General features: G+C 37.5%; 1 protein-coding gene and 1 long non-coding RNA gene across 3 annotated transcripts in view; one reads left to right on the top strand and one right to left on the bottom strand.

Annotated features, from left to right (window-relative positions):
- Positions 1–20322, bottom strand: part of LOC127529563 (uncharacterized) — a 512543-nt gene that overhangs the window by 40166 nt on the left and 452055 nt on the right. The gene's annotated exons all lie outside the window — the stretch shown is intronic.
- fstl4 (follistatin-like 4) overlaps positions 1974–20322 on the top strand; it is an 808779-nt gene continuing 790430 nt past the window's right edge. For both annotated transcript variants that reach the window (XM_051933466.1, XM_028812623.2), the window contains exon 1: positions 1974–2213. The gene's annotated coding sequence lies outside the window, so the exon portion shown is untranslated. The remainder of the gene's footprint in view (positions 2214–20322) is intronic.

Genomic DNA, 20322 nt, shown 5'->3' with positions numbered 1-20322 from the left:
AAAAGGACAACCGTCTCTGCAGCACTACATCGGTCAAATGGAAGACAATCTTAACTGAAAGATATATGACAGCACACTTGTACTCTGATAGCACGAAGGAAAAGATTCTCTAGTCTGATGAGACAAAAATTGAACTGTTTTGGCAGAACTCCAAGCACTATGTCTGGCAAAAAACATTCACTGCTCATCAGCTGCCTAATACGATTCCAACAGTGAAGCATGCTGGTGGCAGCATCACACAATGGGGTGTAGGGAGAGGGAGACTGGGTCAGAATTTAGGGAAGGATTCAGGCAGCCAAATATATTGAGGTCCTTGAGGAATACCTGCTCCAGAGTGAACGCAGTCTCCGATTGGAGCGATGGTTCACCTTTCAGCACGACAATGATCCAAAACATACAGCCACGATGAAACTAGAGTGGCTTTGGGACAAGCCTCTGACTGTCCTTGAGTGGCCTAGTCAAAGCCCAGACATAAACCCCATAGGACAGCAGTGAAGAGACCTGAAGTTTTCAGATGCTTTACAGAGCTTGAAAGGATCTGCCAGGAAGTATGTGATAAATGGCCTAAACCCAGGTGTGTAAAGCTTGTAGAGACTTAACCAAAAAGACTCAAATCTAGAACTGCTACCAAAATACTTAATTAAGGGTCTGACTTCTATGATGGAGATTTCAGTTTTTGATTCTGAATAAATTTGCAAACCTTTCTGAAAACATGTTTTCACTTTGTCATTGTGGTTTGAGCGTAGATTGATGAAAAAATTGGCATATTGATCAATTTAAAATTAAATCTTCAACACAATAAAATGTGCAGAGAAGGAAGAGGTATGAATCCACTGTAATTATATTATGGTCAGTAAAACATATATAATTTTAAAGACAGTAATAATTTTAAAATCAAATCATTTGTTGTGAGTTTAGATGTATATGCAGTACACTGTATGTGGATGGACATCAGAAAAAACACTACATCTTACTGTAATCGACAGTGTTGGGAGCCTCTTCAATGATAAGGAAAAACGGGAGTATTACCATAGCTGACTGTCTCTTTGTAGTGCAGTCGTCACAACGGAACAGTATAAGACACATAAACAAACAAGACAGCTAAGAAATACAATAAATTATTAAATAAAGGACTGCAGTGTACTAACAATGGTTATCGGTGGCGAAACTGAACGAAACGTTTCTGCAGAAATATGATGGAGTAGTGGGCTCAAAACACGGATGTACTGAGTAAATTTTAAAGATTATAGGCAGGGCAGCTCGGCGGCAAAGGCATCGTACTTGAAACAAGGAATTTACTGCTTGAACCCTTGTCTCCATATCGCAGTGTGTCCCTAAGTAAAGCGTTCAAACTCTTCGCGCTTCAGTGGTTAAGATGTCCGAAAAAATGTCCACTAACTCGCGATCTGCAATATCAAATAAAGGGATCTTAATTTGGAATAATTCATTAACAGAATGTCTCATGATCTGCTTCACAAAAGTGATACTTTACGACGTTTTAAAAACTGCGCAATTTTAGATGCACTGAAAGGAAATGCAATGCAATGATGTGTGTATTATAAGTCGTCATTACAGTATTCTTTAACAATTCTAATTTAATGACTTGTGCTAAAGCTATAGACTGATAGCCAGTAAATAATTCCGGATAAGCTTTCACAGTAGATGTGCCTCGAATCGACTTTTAAAATCTAATCCTATATTGCATTACTTCATGTATGCTTCAGGGATTTCTCTTTCATGGCCGCTGCTTATTTAACCTTAGCAGTTAAAAAAGACCTTTTCACAATCTCTTTTAGGAAGAGATAAAATCCCGCTATAATTAAAATATCCCGTCTTGTATGCAAAACACGAGGAGAGCCCCGTACACTCACAGGTGTCAGTTATTGGGCGGAATATGCAGATAGTGGTGTGCAACGCGTGACGTCACGACGGGTCTAGCTTCAGCTGCTGAAATAGGACAAGCAAAGCGGCAGCGGAGAGAAACATTGGTAACACTGGTTTGGGTAGCTAAGCTGCCGCCTTGGAGTATGTGAATATATTTTCGCTTTGAAAAGCAATCAAGAAAAAGAGGAAGTTCGATTATCTGAGCGCCTTGCACATCCTGCGTATCTGCACACGGTGTGACAGTGGAAATAGGACTGTCGGGGCGCCTCTTTGAGTGAAGCTGAAAGACAAACATAGTTGGTTTTATTTCTACATCATTGGGATACAAGGTAGGCAATGTTACTTTAGAAAGACAATAATTACTGTGAAGTGTAGCCAGGTTGTTCATCATGTGGGGCTCGCTGTGCCACACAGGAACCCACCAAGTGTTTTACTGTAGATTATTTATTGCTTATTTTAGTTGTGTGGCGACACGTTCACTTGTATCCAAGGGCTCGTGCCGTTTACGAAGTGCTGTATAGTATTGCATTTATTACATACATTTTCCCTAATTTGGAGATTTTTATTGGGAGGTGGGAGGGTTGTTTGCCAAAGCCGTATATTAGCACAAGACTTATTCGAAACAAAATGGAACGACGGATAGGTGCTCGAGATGTTGCATCGATTAAACCATAGTCTTGCTGCTCTCTCTCTCGCTAGCTCGCTCTCTGCCTCTGTTTTCCCTCCCTGCCGCTCTGCTTCCTTTACAATAAGGGGATCGTGATAACATCGGGTATTTAAGTGTTCCGTACCTTCTTAGACACGCATGCCTGAACGCGCTGTATGTTAACGGCTCCGTGTGTGGGTTTGAGAAGGCTGATTTCGTATAAGACGTTGCTTCTTTCAATTTTCACATATGTATAAGTAAGGGGATTCAAGGTACACAGGTACTATATTTCGATGCGTACACTACGTGCTTGAAGAAAACAAGTAAGCAGTATCTTGTAAAAGAAAACGGCTGGCACGTTGGCGTTTCCAGAACAGCCAGTCTACAACTGCACGTACTGCAATAATATCATCGCGCGACTCATCTGCTCACATTACCGGCACGGAATCTCCGATTTAGTAGTTTGACTTTTTGGCAGGGCACGGGGGACAGTTACAAAACAGACGGTAGTCTCGATGCAAATTAGCTCAATTCGTGGCATCCTTCATGTAAAATTAATTGTCAGATTCCCTGGTTACAGGAAAATGCATCCCATGGAGACTCCACGATGCGAGAAAGGGTTTCTAAATCCACAGAATTAAACGGTACACTAACCACACAAGACTTCAGTTTCCACGCCAAAGCCGCACTCCGATTTCCTAACCCTAAGTATCAAAGACTTTAACATGTGTGACCTCAGACTTTTCAGCCATACTCACGGTACAGAATTTCTCGACTCTCAAGTTGTGGCACTAGCCGCTGGTTTGTTCGGCCATGCAGTCGCGTAGTGTTTGGCAGGAGCGCATGGCTCTGTACGTAAATAAGCATGTCGCGTAAAAAGATGCTTCTTTTCTCCGGGACTCCTGAAGAAGTGCTGGTATTACGTTTAGTACGTGTGCAAACAGAGCGACGCCTTCAAGGGATTATGTAAAGCAATAGTAATAATAATAATAATGTCAGTTCCAAAGTATGAACGAGTTGTAGCTGTCCACAATATGGTGCTGAACTGCCGGCATTCACCGTGTGGTTAACGAACGGGTTGCGCGTAACAGAATACTTGTCAAAAATGAAATCATTTGCTTTAGAAAATCTGACAAGCAGTTAGCGTTGAATTCAATATCTGTGATTTAAAGCGGACGCAAATAAATGTATAATACGGATATATAAATTTAGAATACAGTGCATACGTGGGAGAGTTTTTTTTCCTACGTCGTCATCTGTTTGATGATCAAGTAATTTTTAAGTCAACCAAGACATTTGCATTGCTGATTTAAGAATCATGAACAGCAGGGTAGTGCCTACTCGTTTTGCTTGCAGCATCCTCGTTGGCGCTATATCAAATCGAGAGACCAAAGTAGTAAAATGTGAGTTTGTGTAAAAAAAAAAAAAAATCAGAAGCACTTAAGACAGTTTCGATGATGGGCTTGTCGATTACTCTATTTAATTACACAAGAATAAAAATGAACCGATTTTAAAATAACAGGGGAAACCCCATATTGAGAGAATTGCGACTAAACAGGCAACGTTTTGATTGGTATTAACCAGTCTTTTTGGAACAACTGGATAAATGTATGTTTATATTTCTCAAAAGATTTTTATCCCTTTTGATACCTAGATGAAACCATCCATCCATCCATTCATCCATTTTCGGAGTATTCATAATCCAATGTTAGGATCACAGAAAGACTTCTCTGTCTCGGCATCATTGCAGAGAGCAAAGAACTACGCCAAACTAAACAGATTAACTCAAAAATATAATTTTTAATTGGCCAGTTATTGGAAAAACGCATTCGAATCTTAGCTGTTCAAACAGCGCGGTCTTCATAACATTCGAGAAAAGGTGACAAAGTTTTCATTGTCCTGAACAAAAATTATGGCACGTTTTTATTAAGATTCTCTTTCAAAAATGCGTTAGTTAAAAGACACGCAGTTCTCGTTCTTATTAGTCTTCGTCTTCACAATCGGTGTTATTCTGTTAAATATCTTGGGGAGACAGTGATCAAATATATTGTGGTCGCTTGATTTGTTTCACATATGTTTGATACAGAAAAATTTCTGACAAGTTATTGTGATTTTATTCTTTAACAAATTCCCATTTCAGCAGCAACACACACACTTTCCCCCCACATCTGTGTCCATCGTTGCAAATTGTTCACCTGAGGCGTTATTGAATCTTTAACACAATTAACTATGAGGTCCTACTTTTGTGTGCTGTTTATCTGAAAGTGACATATGTTCACATCACAAATTCAGTGTTTTGTATTAATTAGTGTACAACCTCCCATCAACTTCACTCCTCCTGAATAAAAAAATAACTGATTACTTAAATTATGTCATAACAGACGCCTCAGAAGAGAGACAGTGAGAGGATGATGTTTTGATTTCTTTATATCTGTCTGTTCTTTAGTGCGCACTGCATGACATAGCCCATGTTACAAGATATATAAGATGTTTGATTAATAAAAAGGACAATCTTCTGACACTAATTAAAGAAAGTGTATAAATATACTATATCTTAGCATGTCAATGTGTGTGCATATATAACATATTTAAAGATAGAAAATAATTATTCAGTTTAATATTTTAATATTCAGACTTAAAAACTGATCACACTGTGTTAAGTGAAATTCATATGAAACACAACCTAGTCATAAAATAGTGATGTGTTTATGTGATGATTAACTGCTCAAATGGAATTAAACAGCAACTAGAAGGTGCTTAGATGAGGAAGGCGCAAGGGGACTGGGCATTGCCTGTCCGATGACAACAGCGTCGGTTATTAGCTGATGACTCAGGTCTGGTAGGACAGGAGACACTTAAAACTGTCCTGAACATGGAGTTCCAAGGACTCCGATTAAGAAGCCCTGGTCTATGTGACTCCAGGAAGGCCTGTATCTTCTCAAATACCACTGAGCATTCTCCAGTTGGCTCACTAATGAAAATCTGGAATAAAACTTTAAATCATAACTATTTCTGGATTTGAATGACAAACTGAGAAACTTTTCATCAACATAAACCATTAAGATTGAATAAAATATGCAAATGATGGAATTGTGTAAGAATAGCATAATCAAAACGTGTCACTGGAAACAATAGCATAATTCTCAATTCTAATTCATGTTGGATTAATCTGATCAAAATCTATAATTTACTTCAATGAAATACTTTCAAGTAAGTTAATGTTTATGTGTCGAAGCAGAAACAGTGCGGAAGTATGGGTCACTGTGAAAGTAAATAATTCACGTGGAACAAATGTCCACAATACAGAAGAGTAAATCATTTACTTAATCTTTTATTAAATCATTGATTTTTTTTTCAGTCCAGCATGAGAAAAGTGCCAATTTTAGTTATTTTCTGGAATAAAAGAAATTTGTTGCTGGCTGGCACCGCAACCACTTTCTCATTTCCATGCGCCACTACACCACCTATCTATCTATCTATCTATCTATCTATCTATCTATCTATCTATCTATCTATCTATCTATCTATCTATCTATCTATCTATCTATCTATCTATCTATCTATCTATCTATCTATCTATCTATGTGCATACATTTATAGTATGCAAAAATTCAACCTGAATGTCTACAATAATCCTACTGTGTGTAAGTGTTTACATTTCAAGTCATTCATACTAGAAACACTCTGACATCTTTATGAAGGAAAGTGACATTTTAAAAGTTCTGGTTGTTCTTGAAGTGGACAAACATGTCTTCAGTAAATAATACAAGATCTAGAATTCTGAAATAAATATGCTTTCGTCGTTTTGTCTTGTTTTTTTTTATTTATTTTGGAAGTCGCATAGCAAAATCAAGTAAAACAGTGTATTTCCTGTTTCAGTCCACTAAATTAGTGCCAAAATAATTTGGTGAGTTATTGTAATTAGAGCTTTTTTTTTTTTTTTTTTGGAGCACTTTGTGCAGAAACGAAGTGACTGAACATGTGTGCCCTCCCTTACATCTTTACTATATTTTAATAACACACGTTATTAACATACCATAAATGTACAAGAAACACATTACCAAGAGTATACCTGTCTATGTGAAAAGCTGGAAAGAGTAAATCATGTTAAATGAAATGATTAGAAAATTCCATGCAGTGTAAGCCCATTTCATTCTATTCAGGATTTGTTGTAATTAATTCTCCTTTCAAGAACACTTTCATTCACAAGCTTTATATTGTAAAAGAAAATTAAATAAGTTCACCCATTTTTGCTCTGTCAGCATTTTATTGAGATGGGACAATACTGAAAACCAGAAGACGGCTGAATTCTTGGCCAAATGGTTCGGAAGGTCAAAATTCTGTGAAGGTGCACTTCAAATTAGTTTTAGCCTCATCATTCAGTCACATTCTAAATTAAATTAAAAGAAAAGAAATATATGTGATATATGTAACATGTATAAAAAAAATAATTCTTGTTTTAAGAGGAAAGGAACTTAAATTACCTTCATATAGTTAATGTATTGTGTAGGTTAATGACGCATTATTTTTATCAAGTGAACTGGAAACCTTTCCGTGTCTTTCTAAATTTACATTATATATATATATATATATATATATATATATATATATATATATATATATATATAATATATGATGGATATATATTAATCTAAGTGAATTTGTTTGCTGCTTTATTTGATGTTGACAACACATTCCAGCTTGAGGTTAACATTGATACCCTGCTGTTGTAAAGTGCACATTGGCTATGGGGTCGAACAACAACTAATGAAGTTCTGAAAAAAAAAAAAAATTCTAGAACAATACAAATTTTCAATCAAAAAAAAAATAAATATAATAAATTCAGAATGTTTTTTGAACCTTGCAGCGCACATTATAGAAATTATTTTCTTACTCCTTCCATTCATGGCACAGTTATCATACAATGATTGAGCAAATTGCATATCTAAAATATAAGACGCAAAACAGTTCTTGATGTTTGTTTTATGCTGACATTTTTGCATTCCTTGTAGATTAGGGTACACTTAAAAAAACATGCATCCTTCATTCCTTCCTTAAAGGCATACTATGAGAAACCAACAGAAAGAAGAATTAAAATACCTAGTTTATATTATTAAGTTTATACTTAATAGATAAAGTAAGCAATCTGATCTGTTGTACATAAATCAATATAATAAGGCCACGAGGAAGACATACTTTCTATGTAAAGAGTATTTATGTTGCTTTGTGGTTTAAATGTAAATTGTTTATTGGTGTACTTTAAAAATTTTGGAAAATTACTTTCAATTTTGCTGAAATTGTACAAATTGTGAAAGTAAATATTATAAGGTCTTATATACTGTATATACATATAATGTACTGCATTGAGTGCCTTTAACTACATTATCTATCTATCTATCTATCTATCTATCTATCTATCTATCTATCTATCTATCTATCTATCTATCTAAAAGGCACAAAATAATAGATAGAGGGATATATTATATTATATTATATAGATGATTTTATATAGTGCCTTTTCTATCTATCTAGTCCTGAAGGGTAAAGTATTTGAAATATATTTGCACTAATCTCACAGCTCAATGAAGTGCTTCTAACACTTACTATAAAAGAGCTGCAATGTCTCATTCAGATATTTTGGTGCAGTAACTAAAAACAAATCAAATGTTTAATTTCTAACCCTCTATAAATGATTGGTCTATTTTGACTCATTTCTTGTTTTAGATCAGGTGAGATTGTGAGAATAGATGCAAAATACACTTAGAAAGTATTGGGGTAAAAGATACGTACGTATCCCACACACTCTGGTTGGACTGTAAGTACGTATGCTGTTCTCAAAGTGGACGCTTTTTGCCTCTAACCTTTAATGTGCTAAAGCTGTTTATGACCACTTAGCCTGCACACTACTGCCCCTAAGATGGTTGTTTAAATGAAAATAGTGCCAGATTGTCTCAGACCAGGTTTGCTAACTGCTGCTTTGCAGAGGATCCCCATACTTATCTTACAGATGTGTTTACCTGCACGTTTTTATTTTTAAAACCTTTCATGGATAACAATAATACTTCAATGAACAGGAGCTATGCAAGCAGGGCGTATCCGTTGAACAAAAGCACAAGCACAGGCCGGCGTGGCAGATGACTTTGGCCACTCAGCCATGTACTGGTGAGATGTTACCTGCCTGCCCAGTCATTTCTTGGCCAGAGCCTTAGATATTTACTTACACTGTCTGTTTAGTTGCATTTTGTCCAACTTTAAATAAATTCAGAGCAAAAAGATGAAAAAAAAGTTGTGCATTTCTGAAGCTACATGAATGAGAGTACATTCTGAGTGTCTATTGCAACTCGGCATATACTTGCGAGATGGAATGTGTTGACATTTATTTACACATAATCCGTTTATGTACATTTGGAACTTTCTGATGGAATTAGTCACAGATTTAGCAGTGTTCTCCACTGAGTGGTAGGCCCTAGTTGATTTTTTTCCATGTGGTTTACTGCTTAGTGATGGGTTAGTAACAATTTGCTAAAAAGCTTGTTTGCTGAGGGGGCGTTTTTTTTTTTTTTTTTTTGCTGGTGTTTTCAAATATCATTGACAAACGGCATTTATGTGGCGGTGACAGAGGTGACTTCTGTTCCTTAACAGATCCACAGGCCATGATTCAATTTGTAGCCATGGTTTTTACTCGCTCCTCAGCTTGTCAGTGCAGACTCTCAATGGCTCTGTGTCATTTTGTATTGGACTAAACCAGATCAGAGGATGGCATAGAATTACTTCACAAAGACAAGAGAGTTTTTATTGTGGTTTTAGAATACCCTTTATTTTGTTGTATTTTTTTTCCCCATGAGTTTAGTTTTTCTCCTGGTAACATCACATTGTACAGACACGCAGGTTAGGGTGTCTAGCGGCTCTAACTGTGTGAGTGATGTTGTTCCGCAGTGGGCTGGCATCTTGTGCAGTCCTGGTTTCTGCCTTATGCCTGATGTGCTATGGCACATTTCATTTAAATCAATTTTACAAATGATATCAAGTGTTTTGCCTCAAATCATTAACAAAAATTGAATTCCAAATGGTATCATTGATTTTCTTAAATACGTTGCACAGAAGAGCACTTGCGTTTTACACAGGAGCGCCACATCTACAGCTACAGTATCTGCTGCTTCCAATGCAGTTTTGCTCTTACACTTGCACATATTTGTCAAGCCATGTATTACATTAATTTAAAATGTTAAACCACAGTGTTACGTGTATAAATCGAAATGAAAATTAAGTAGGAGGAACATTCTTTTTGGCAAGAAGAAAAAGTAAAAGAGAAAACCTGCCATGACCCTCCATCCAGACCCCTAATTTTAGTTCTGTATAGAGGATGGTGGTTGTGTCATGTCATGGCAAATGCTAAACTAAACAGAAAAAGTTTTTATCCAACTATAAAGGGATGCTTTGTTTGAATATTTTAACAGACTGATGCATAGATGTCCACCTTTTGAAAATATGTTAAAAAAAGAAAACAACAAGTTCTGTGCTAGCATCTGTATGACCATACTGTATAGTGACGTAGAGGGGCTCTTAAGATACTCAGTTCAATGTTAAACATATTAAACTGAGGCCAAAGCCAAAGTGCTTATGTTACCGATCTCAGGCCTAGGGGAACCTGGCCCAGGTACAAGCCACTGTTGCTACAGGGTGTAGCTTCAGCGATATGGTGAAAGCATAAAAGAAGCAGGCTGCAGTCCCGAGTCTCAGACCATATTTCTGTGGGGTTTTTTTATTCTCATTTACCCAGAGATATATGAATGCTTCAATCTCTGCATAGATCAACGTGACGATCAGTGAAACAATGGTGCATGCCCATGTCCTCTGCAGAACATCTAGTGTAAACACATTTACTTTGGTTCAACAATAATATTGTGGTCAGCTTTTAAAAAGTACCTGATTAGAAACCAATGTCCCCAGAACTCATTCATTTTTAAAGGAAGCAGGCAGTTCTGTATCACCACATTGTGTGTGGATGAGATACTAATCACAGCAGGCTGACTATTCAAAGCAGGTGACTCTTTAGCAAGACAGGTAAATATTTATGTCCTGTAGATAGCCATCAACCATAACCTGTAGCATAATGTTCCAGAAATTTTGCCTTTTCAATAAACACTGAATTCTAGCCCATTACACTTACACAGATTTACTTTTACAGAAAAGTAGTTATCTACACAACATACACATATGTCACAAAAATATGTGTTTAAATGAATAGCAAGAGACAATCAAAAAGGTTAGGTTAACTGCTCCTATGCGAAGAATTAATAAAAGAAATTGCCAGTATAGTAAAAAGGAAGCTAAAAGGAGATATGACCATCTGCCAGTGAGATGAGGGAAGCAGAACTCCAGTGTTTCTGGAGAAACTAAAGCATTCAGGGAAAATACGGTCATCCCTGTATGACCCCATACGGAGCATACAGAAATCAACACTTGCGGTAAAATATGGTCTGGCACATGTATCCAGCAGGGGGCGTAGCTCCCTTGTTGGAATGAGTTCTTTTGTAATTGTGGCGTGTTACATAACGCAAATCTATATAGATATGATATAAAAAGGCAATTCCCCTCCCTTAGTGATACGGTGGCAAGAAATCACATAGGAGAAATAACTTAACTTTGTTTAATGACTGCTTACGCTGCATAACAGAAGAAGGAAGCCAATGCCAAGAACCCAGTTCGGGAGTGGGGGCCCGATGTGTAGAGTCTGCCATTTTTGAAGGATTTTCAGGATCGGATGACGCTATCTTCCATCCGTCCATCAGCTTCAAAGGTGTGCCGGACAATGTTCCAAGGCTTTATATTCTTTTTTCATGTGCAGGCCCCCACTTTGGTGAATCATGCCATTCCAAACAAGGCAAAAGAGGATACAGTTTCATGCTGACTTTGCAATACAAAAATAGTATATAATGGTCCTCAGTCTGACTGCCCATTTCGCAGTTGTCCCTAACTGTCTTGTCTTATAATGCTTGCCTACCAGTTCTATGTGGTGAACCCCTGTGCTAAATCTGGCTTTGTGTCAACTGTGCATGTGAGTAGAAAAAGGCAGATTTATAAGATCTATTTCCACAGAGCACAGTGACATATTAAACTTATACACTTATTACAGCACATTTGTAATGATGTTGGAAGTTCCCAAACAACTCTTGACACGTCACATTTTGGCCATGGGTGCAGCTTGATCAAAACAGCAGTGGTTTGGAGTGCTGTAAAGAAAGAGGATCAGTAAGAGTTGGTAATAATGCTGGACACACATTCATTTAGGAAATGTAAAATCTTTGTGCACTATTAACAGCCTAATCACCAGCTCTGCTGAGGGTAACCAAGGCTAAATGAAAAAGTCTTCAACCTGAATTTTATAATCTTGTGACCAATTTGGAATCATTCATACGCAGATGAAGCCAATCGTTCCAAAGGTCAGGAGCCCTGTATTTAAAGGCTTTACCTTGGCCTCCTTGGTTTAAAATCTGCTTCTTGTAACTCTGGACGGTAGCCATAAATGACATCAGTTAAATAAAGGGAGAGAAGCATTTACTGCTCCATATGTCAGAAAGAGTGTTCACTTGACTGGAAGCCAATGTAGAGACTTAAGGCTAGAAGTCATTATATGGTTTATGGTCAAGTGAGGAATGACAAGGCCAAGTGATAAATATTGGGGCACCAACTCGATTGTCCATATTTAATCAAAGGTAAACTTCAAGCAAAAACAGGTGCTCTGTGGCATGAAAGGGAAATCGAAATGAGCCAAATAAAGAGTTGTCAGGCTTTGTGATCAGGTTCCCTTCTTCAGTCACAATTTAGGAGCTCCGTCCTGCAGTGTGTTCTGTTCACAGAGTGACGCCTCTGTCTGGCAACCCTGTGATTTATAGGTGAGGAGGGAAGGGGTGAAGTCAGTTGACCTCACTGGGGGCCTCACTGAGGACATGATAAGCACCAGCATCGCCTCTCATCCTGGAGTGGTATAACGTACCTCAGATGAGCCTGGAGGGAGATCCACTGACACGCATGCATGACAGGTTATAATTTTTAGTTCTAATAATGATCTTCGCTGAAGCACTTTGAGTTAATTGCTCACTAAAAACAGAACAATTTGAACAGCCTGTTAATAAAACAGCAGATTAGTTAATTCTACTTGAAATAAATTTATAAATTAACTCTTCTGTATTCTGCATACTAAAAAACACTTTCAATTCTATTAGACCTTATTTAGATGGAAAAGGAAGAACTGGATAATGCAGCAGAGTGAAATGAGCGACCAATACAAAGGTAACGCCTAAATTGTACGTGGATAACACAAGTCCATAACAATAAGTACAATGACAAATAATTCAGAAGAAAATTGGTAAATTGATAATAGCATAACACCTTAAAAATCTTTTTTTTTAATATTTGCACATGTTTACCTTTTTTTAATATACTGTACATGTTTAGGTCAGTAATTTATAGTCAACTATTACATAAATGTTAGCAAAACTAATACAGTAGAAAAGAGTGATTTTATCCCTCATTTGCTTACATCCTTTGCCAATACTCTTTTTGACCTTCTTCTTCTTCCTCTTCTTCTTATTATTATTATATTTGTTTATCCTGGCAATTTGCTGGTGCCTGCTGTGGTGTCCGTGACCCGACCACGGGACTATTGTTTCACCCAGCACTTTGTGAAGAACGTGAATGTTTCCCATCAATGCAATCTTCTGTATTTTTTGGGCTATATTGTGTCTTGTCAGCTCCTTTAGATTCTTTCATGGTGATATTAAGAACCCTGACCACCAAAGGCACAACTCTACTCTTGGTGTCCCACATCCTGCTGATCTTGATCGCTAGATCTTTATATTTACTTTGCTTTCCAGTACTTTGAGTAAGATTTTGTTGTCATCTGGGACTGATCATTGATACATTGATCAGCAGTCATGGCTTGTCCTTCTTGTGTTGTTCTTCTATATCAGGATGATTAGCTAAAATGGTACAATTGATTTGTGCTGCCATGTTCCACATGATGGTAGTGTCTCCGATGTTGACAATAGTCTCTGGAATGTGCTGGGACCATTTCTCAGATACTTTTCCACCTAGTGCACTACCAATCAACCAGTGCAGGCAGCTGGCAACATTTTTTTTGTCTGGTGTATGCATTCAGTTGCATTCATTGTACCTCCAGCGATGATATGGCCAATCACCTCCTCATCATTGCTGCACATTCTGCAGTTGCTCTCAACCTGGTGTGTGTATTCGTGTGACCAATGACAGATATTACACCCAGCACATAATTTATTTATTTAGGCAGACATTTTCCACCAAGATGACCTTCAAAACAAATATAAATACAATAAATCTGAGTGATTAGGAATGTACAAAGCTCAGCCCAAATTTCTAATGTAGTAAGTGTTTAGTTTTCTGAGTAGATTCGCTTACTGCATGTGTTTGATGTTCCATTAGCTGTATAACAGTTTGAAGACCATTTTTTAAAAATCCGTTCCTATCTTATACTTCCCAAATGACTAATTTTTCTTTTTTTAGATTTAATAAGGTTATTTTATGTTATGTTGTCACCTTCTGTGACTGATTTTAGATTTCAAATCTGGCAGTATTTAACTTTAAACAAATGCTTGTAGAATGTATAAATTAATATTTTTGCATGACATTTTGAATGAAGAAGGATTTTTTCTGTCATGTTTGAATGATCTTTTTCAAATTAGAGCATTCAAATTTAACAGACTTCTAAATGGGTTCAAAACTATTTATAAAAGTCTGAATTTTGTTCTGATAAATTGTTTTGATAGTGATTACATGTATACCTTTCTGAAATAAAAGCATATATATATCCATCCATTATCTAACCCACTATATCCTAACTACAGGGGTCTGCTGGAGCCAATCCCTGCTAACACAGGGCACAAGTCAGGAAACAAACCCTGGGCAGAGCGCAAGCCCACTGCAGGACACACACCCACACACCAAGCACCTAACCTGCATGTCTTTGGAATGTGGGAGGAAACCGGAGTACCCGGAGGAAACCCATGCAGACACGGGGAGAACATGCAAACTCCACGCACGGAGGATCCGGGAAGCGAACCCGGGACTCCTAACTGCGAGGCAGCAGCGCTACCCACTGCGCCACCGTGCCGCCTATATATATATACTAGGGGGGCTAAGCCCCCTGGTGGCTTCGGCTCCCAACCTCCAGTTGTGGCCAGAATATTAGTAAAATCTGTAAATGTACAAAAGAAAAATGATTATTTATTGGAGTCAAAATCACAAAATTCTATAAATAAGTAAAAGAAAAATTAATTATTATTTAACGGAGTAAAAATCATGAAATAAAAATAAAATATTTACTCTCTTATCGACTGGAGTATTCCCGTTAAACTGAGGTCCACTATGCTTGACACACGACTTTCTTAATATTTTAGTTTATAATTTAAAAACGGAATAACAATCTGAAAATCTACCAACATCACATTAAAGTTCGATAATTCAATATATATATATATTGTGACAGAAACGGGGACTCTCGCTCCCTTGAACCCTCAGACCAGACGTCAGACACCAGGTAAAAGTCCAAATAATAATATTTATTATTATAAATAAGTGCACAAAGCACCCTCCTCTCCAAAATACTCAATAAATCCACAATAACCAATACACAATACTCAATCTTCCACTCCCAGACACTTAGCCACCCTGCCTCCCAACTCAGCTCGCCGTCTGGGATTTCCCACAATCCTTTTATAGTCCTTGACCTGGAAGTGTTTCGCTCTCTCCGTCCATGTGACCTGGAACACTTCCGGGTCAGATAAAAATTCTTCTTTCTTCACCCAGGAAGCACATCGTTCCCCTTGTCCATGTGACTCGGACATACTTCCGGGGCGTAAGGCAAATAGTCTTTACTCCTCCCTGCAGCGCCTTCTAGCGGGCCCCAAGGTATCCAACAGGGCTGGGGATAAAAATTACATTGTCCAGGATTCCCTGCTGGTATTCGGGGCACCTCCATGCTGCAGGGAGGGCTCCACCTGGCGGCCTGAGGATATTGGCTGGGATGAAAGGCCGGCCACATATCACAATATATATATATATATATATATATATATATATATATATATATATATATATATATATATATATATATATATATACATATATATATATATATATACATATATATTATGATAGCCAACCCTGAGAAAGACAGACTCAAGAGGCACAAGGTCAAAGCACACGTGAAATTTTATTTTCTTCTCCTTTGTGGGAAATGTCTTCCCCAATTCCCACAGGCACAGTCCAAACACAGTCATATGAAAAAGTTTGGGAACCCCTTTCAGCCTGCATAATAATTTACTTTCAACAAAAAAGATAACAGTGGTATGTCTTTCATTTCCTAGGAACATCTGAGTACTGGGGTGTTTTCCAAACAAAGATTTTTAGTGAAGCAGTATTTAGTTGTATGAAATTAAATCAAATGTGAAAAACTGGCTGTGCAAAAATTTGGGCCCTCTTGTAATGTTGCTGATTTGAATGCATGTAACTGCTCAATGCTGATTACTTGCAACACCAAATTGGTTGGATTAGCTCATAAGCCTTGAACTTCATAGACAGATGTGTGCAATCATGAGAAAAGGTATTTAAGGTGGTCAATTGCAAGTTGTGCTTCCCTTTGACTCTCCTCTGAAGAGTGACAGCATGGGATCCTCAAAGCAACTCTCAAAAGATCTGAAAACAAAGATAGTTGAGTATCATGGTTTAGGGGAAGGCTACAAAAAGCTATCTCAGAGGTTTAAGCTGTCAGTTTCAACTGTAAGGAATGGAATCAGGAAATGGAAGGCCACAGGCACAGTTGCTGTTAAACTCAGCAGGTCTGGCAGGCCAACAAAAATACAGGAGTGGCATATGCACAGGATTGTGAGAATGGTTACAGACAACCCACAGATCACCTCCAAAGACCTGCTGGAACATCTTGCTGCAGATGATGTATCTGTACATCGTTCTACAATTCAGCACAATTTGCACAAAGAGCATCTGTATGGCAGAGTGATGAGAAAGAAGCCCTTTCTGCACTCACACCACAGACAGACTCGCTTGTTGTATGCAAATGCTCATTTAGACAAGCCAGATTCATTTTGGAACAAAGTGCTTTGGACTGATGAGACACAAATTGAGTTATTTGGTCATAACAAAAAGCACTTTGCATGGCGGAAGAAGAACACCGCATTCCAAGAAAAATACCTGCTACCTACTGTCAAATTTGGTGGAGGTTCCATCATGCTATGGAGCTGCATGGCTAGTTCAGGGACTGGGGCCCTTGTTAAAGTTGAGGGTAGGATGAATTCAACCCAATATCAACAAATTCTTCAGGATAATGTTCAAGCATCAGTCACAAAGTTGAAGTTACGCAGGGGTTGGATATTCCAACAAGAAAATGACCCAAAACACAGTTTGAAATCTACAAAGGCATTCATGCAGAGGGAGAAGTACAATGTTCTGGAATGGATATCACAGTCCCCTGACTTGAATATCATCGAAAATCTATGGGGTGATTTGAAGCGGGCTGTCCATGCTTGGAAGCCATCAAATTGAACTGAACTGGAGAGATTTTGTATGGAAGAATGGTCAAAAATACCTCCATCCAGAATCCAGACACTCATCAAAAGCTATAGGAGGCGTCTAGAGGCTGTTATATTTGCAAAAGGAGGCTCAATTAAGTATTGATGTAATATCTCTGTTGGGGTGTCCAAAGTTATGCACCTGTCTAATTTTGTTATGATGCATATTGTATATTTTCTGTTAATCCAATAAACTTAATGTCACTGCTGAAATACTACTGTTTCCATAAGGCATGTCATACAGTATATTAAAAGGAATTGCTACTTTGAAAGCTCAGCCAATGATAAACAAAAATCCAAAGAATTAAGAGGGGGTTCCCAAACTTTTTCATAGGACTGTAGCACCAGATATATATATATATATATATATATATATATATATATATATATATATATATATATATATATATATATATATATATATATATATATATATATATATAACATTGAAATAAGGAAAGCAATGTTTTTTCATTAGCTTGGATGAAAATACCAATCAGTTTTCAAACCACTTAATCTGAACTGAGGGTTATGTTAAACCGGAAACTTTGCTGGTGCCTACCAGGGTCAAAATGGGACCACTCTAGATGAGGTGCCAGTGTATCACACATGCCCAGCCATATTCACCTTCAGCAGGTCAATTAACCTGTCACACACATCTTTGTAAAGTGCACGTCTTTTTTGATGTAGGAGTAAAGCTGAGTATCTTGAGAAAAATCTATGTAGACACCCAGAACATGAAAACACCACACAGGCTGATATCCAGATGGAGGTTATTGAACAAAGGCAACAGATCTTTGAGCGTCTGATAGGGTGGATGTCAAAGCAAAATCCACATCAGAGATTCACTCAGACAGTGGGTTTATGGAAACAACTATTGTGAGATTTTAAACTATTTTGAGCTACTTCAATATGGCTTGAACTAAATAAAAATGTAGAGTAAATAATGTATAAAGCCTATCACTGCCATTTCCCTAGGTAACACAGTCCTTTATTACATATACTGGATGCACAACACACTTAGGCAGAGCAGCATGTATATTTTAACCCAGATTCTCTCTTTTATTTTAAACATACTTGTATCAAAGTGTTAAACGTCATTCCAAAAATATTATGTAATAAGTTTAGTTTACTGGAACAAAAGGGTGATTTTTGCTTTATGATTGTTCTCCTGATTTGCCCTACAAAAGACTCACAATGCTCATGAGATTTGCTTTGTATAGTATACAGTGTGTGTGTATATATATATATATATATATATATATATATATATATATATATATATATATATATATATATATATATATATATATATATAATATGTAAATCTATGTAGACATCCAGAACATAAAAACACCACACAGGCTGATATCCAGATGGAGTTTTTTGAACAAAGGCGCCAGATCTTCGAGTGTCTGATAGGGTGGATGTCAAAGCAAAATCTACATCAGAGTATATATATATACCAGTAACGGCGCACTGCACGATAACGTGCAGTGAATGCACTTGACTTAAGCATTCATAGTTTTCATTCCCTTTCTTTCTCTGTATGTTTAGCATTCGTTTCCTCAGAGGTTGATGCGCTTGCTGTTTCCTGAGCAGCTCTTCTTTTCTCCATCCTAGTGGCCCGCTGCTGCTCTTCTTCTGTTGGCATCTTTTCACGTTAAAACTGATTAAGTTAGTTTTTGTGTTGTAATTACTTAGTACGTTTTTCTTAATTTTTCACTTAAACTGGCACTTAAATCTTCAATCTGCCTCAAGAATGATTTAAGATATGAAGAGGTAGGGGAAGTGACGGCGAAGGTGGTAAGGAATGAGAACAGCGCCCGTACGCATGTGCCACACGGCCACCCTGCTGCGCGCTGCCAAGAGTTGATTCTACAATAAAATAAAATAAAAATAAAAAGAGTAATAAAAATCATCACCCTGAAAGCAGATAGTAGACGTCACATAGTATATGAGTACCAAATTTCAGGTCAATCAATAGGTGAAATGGTTTGCGAGCTACAGGTGATTTAAAATCCTGGACAGACAAATGAACAGCCACGGTAGCGTATTATTTAAGAAGATATATACTTGCAGAAATTCTCAGGTGATTCTGTTTCTTGGTGCAAAGAGAATTGTCTGTAAGGTACTGGTTATTATTGACTTTCACCACACCAAAGAGCCTCTATGTCTTTCATTTTTTTATTTCATGTTAATTTATAGAGCACATTTAAAACATGTGGAACCCAAAGTGCTGTACAAACCATATAACAAGAAACACAATAAAATATGATTTTAAATAATAATAAAAAAAAAATCAAATGAATAAACAATGGCAGACAAAAAATTTTAAATCAGGGCAAGGGCCAAACAAACATCTCTCAAACTGAGTTAAAAGCCAGGGAATAAAAGTATTAAGATGAGATTTAAAAAGAGGCAATGAGGGGGCCATCCTAACATTCAGGGGTAAACCATCCTACAGTTTTGGAGCCAGGACATTGAAGGCTAGGTCGCCTCTCTGTTTTAGCCTAGTGTGGAAGCAAATGTTTAACGGACACCGCTTACTGGAATGCCCCGGTTTAAGCAATAAAATACAGACAGGAGAAAACATCAATGATTATTCTTTATCTGAATCTTGCAAGAGGCAACAGCATATCTTATTAGCAAGTGCGGCAAAGAAAAGAGCATCCTCTATTTATAGACTATATTTATACACTTCATTGATTAGATCACTAACCAAGGAATTTATTACATAATCAGAAAACATTTAACATGATTGGTTACACCAACTTGCTAACGGCATATGACACATGTTGATACCTAAAATAACCACAATTAACCGGTCAGCTAACATCCGCCACGTTAGAGGCTTCACCTCTGGCGCTGACGTCTGAGGTTCAATTCCCCGAGAGGGGGTTGCAGTGAGTGTGTACGCCTGATGAGCCCAGAATTAGGGCGAAACACGTGTCGCATACTCTTTGTATTATTTGACAGTAAACTATTTCAACCATTCTATGATCTGCTTCTCGCAACTGAAATGAGGGCACCGTGGCGGATGTAAGCTGACTTGCTGACCAACCACAAGCGTTACCTGGTAGGTAACCACCCATACAATCAGATTGTGACACAGACTACGAATGCAATGAATGTAATTACCCCGATCTACATGCTGTCAAATGAAGGAAC

This window comes from Erpetoichthys calabaricus, chromosome 11 (genome assembly GCF_900747795.2).
Source record: "Erpetoichthys calabaricus chromosome 11, fErpCal1.3, whole genome shotgun sequence".
Taxonomy (NCBI): domain Eukaryota; kingdom Metazoa; phylum Chordata; class Cladistia; order Polypteriformes; family Polypteridae; genus Erpetoichthys; species Erpetoichthys calabaricus.
The sequence above is the reverse complement of the archived record's forward strand: the minus strand, read 5'-3'. Positions and strand labels throughout refer to the sequence as shown.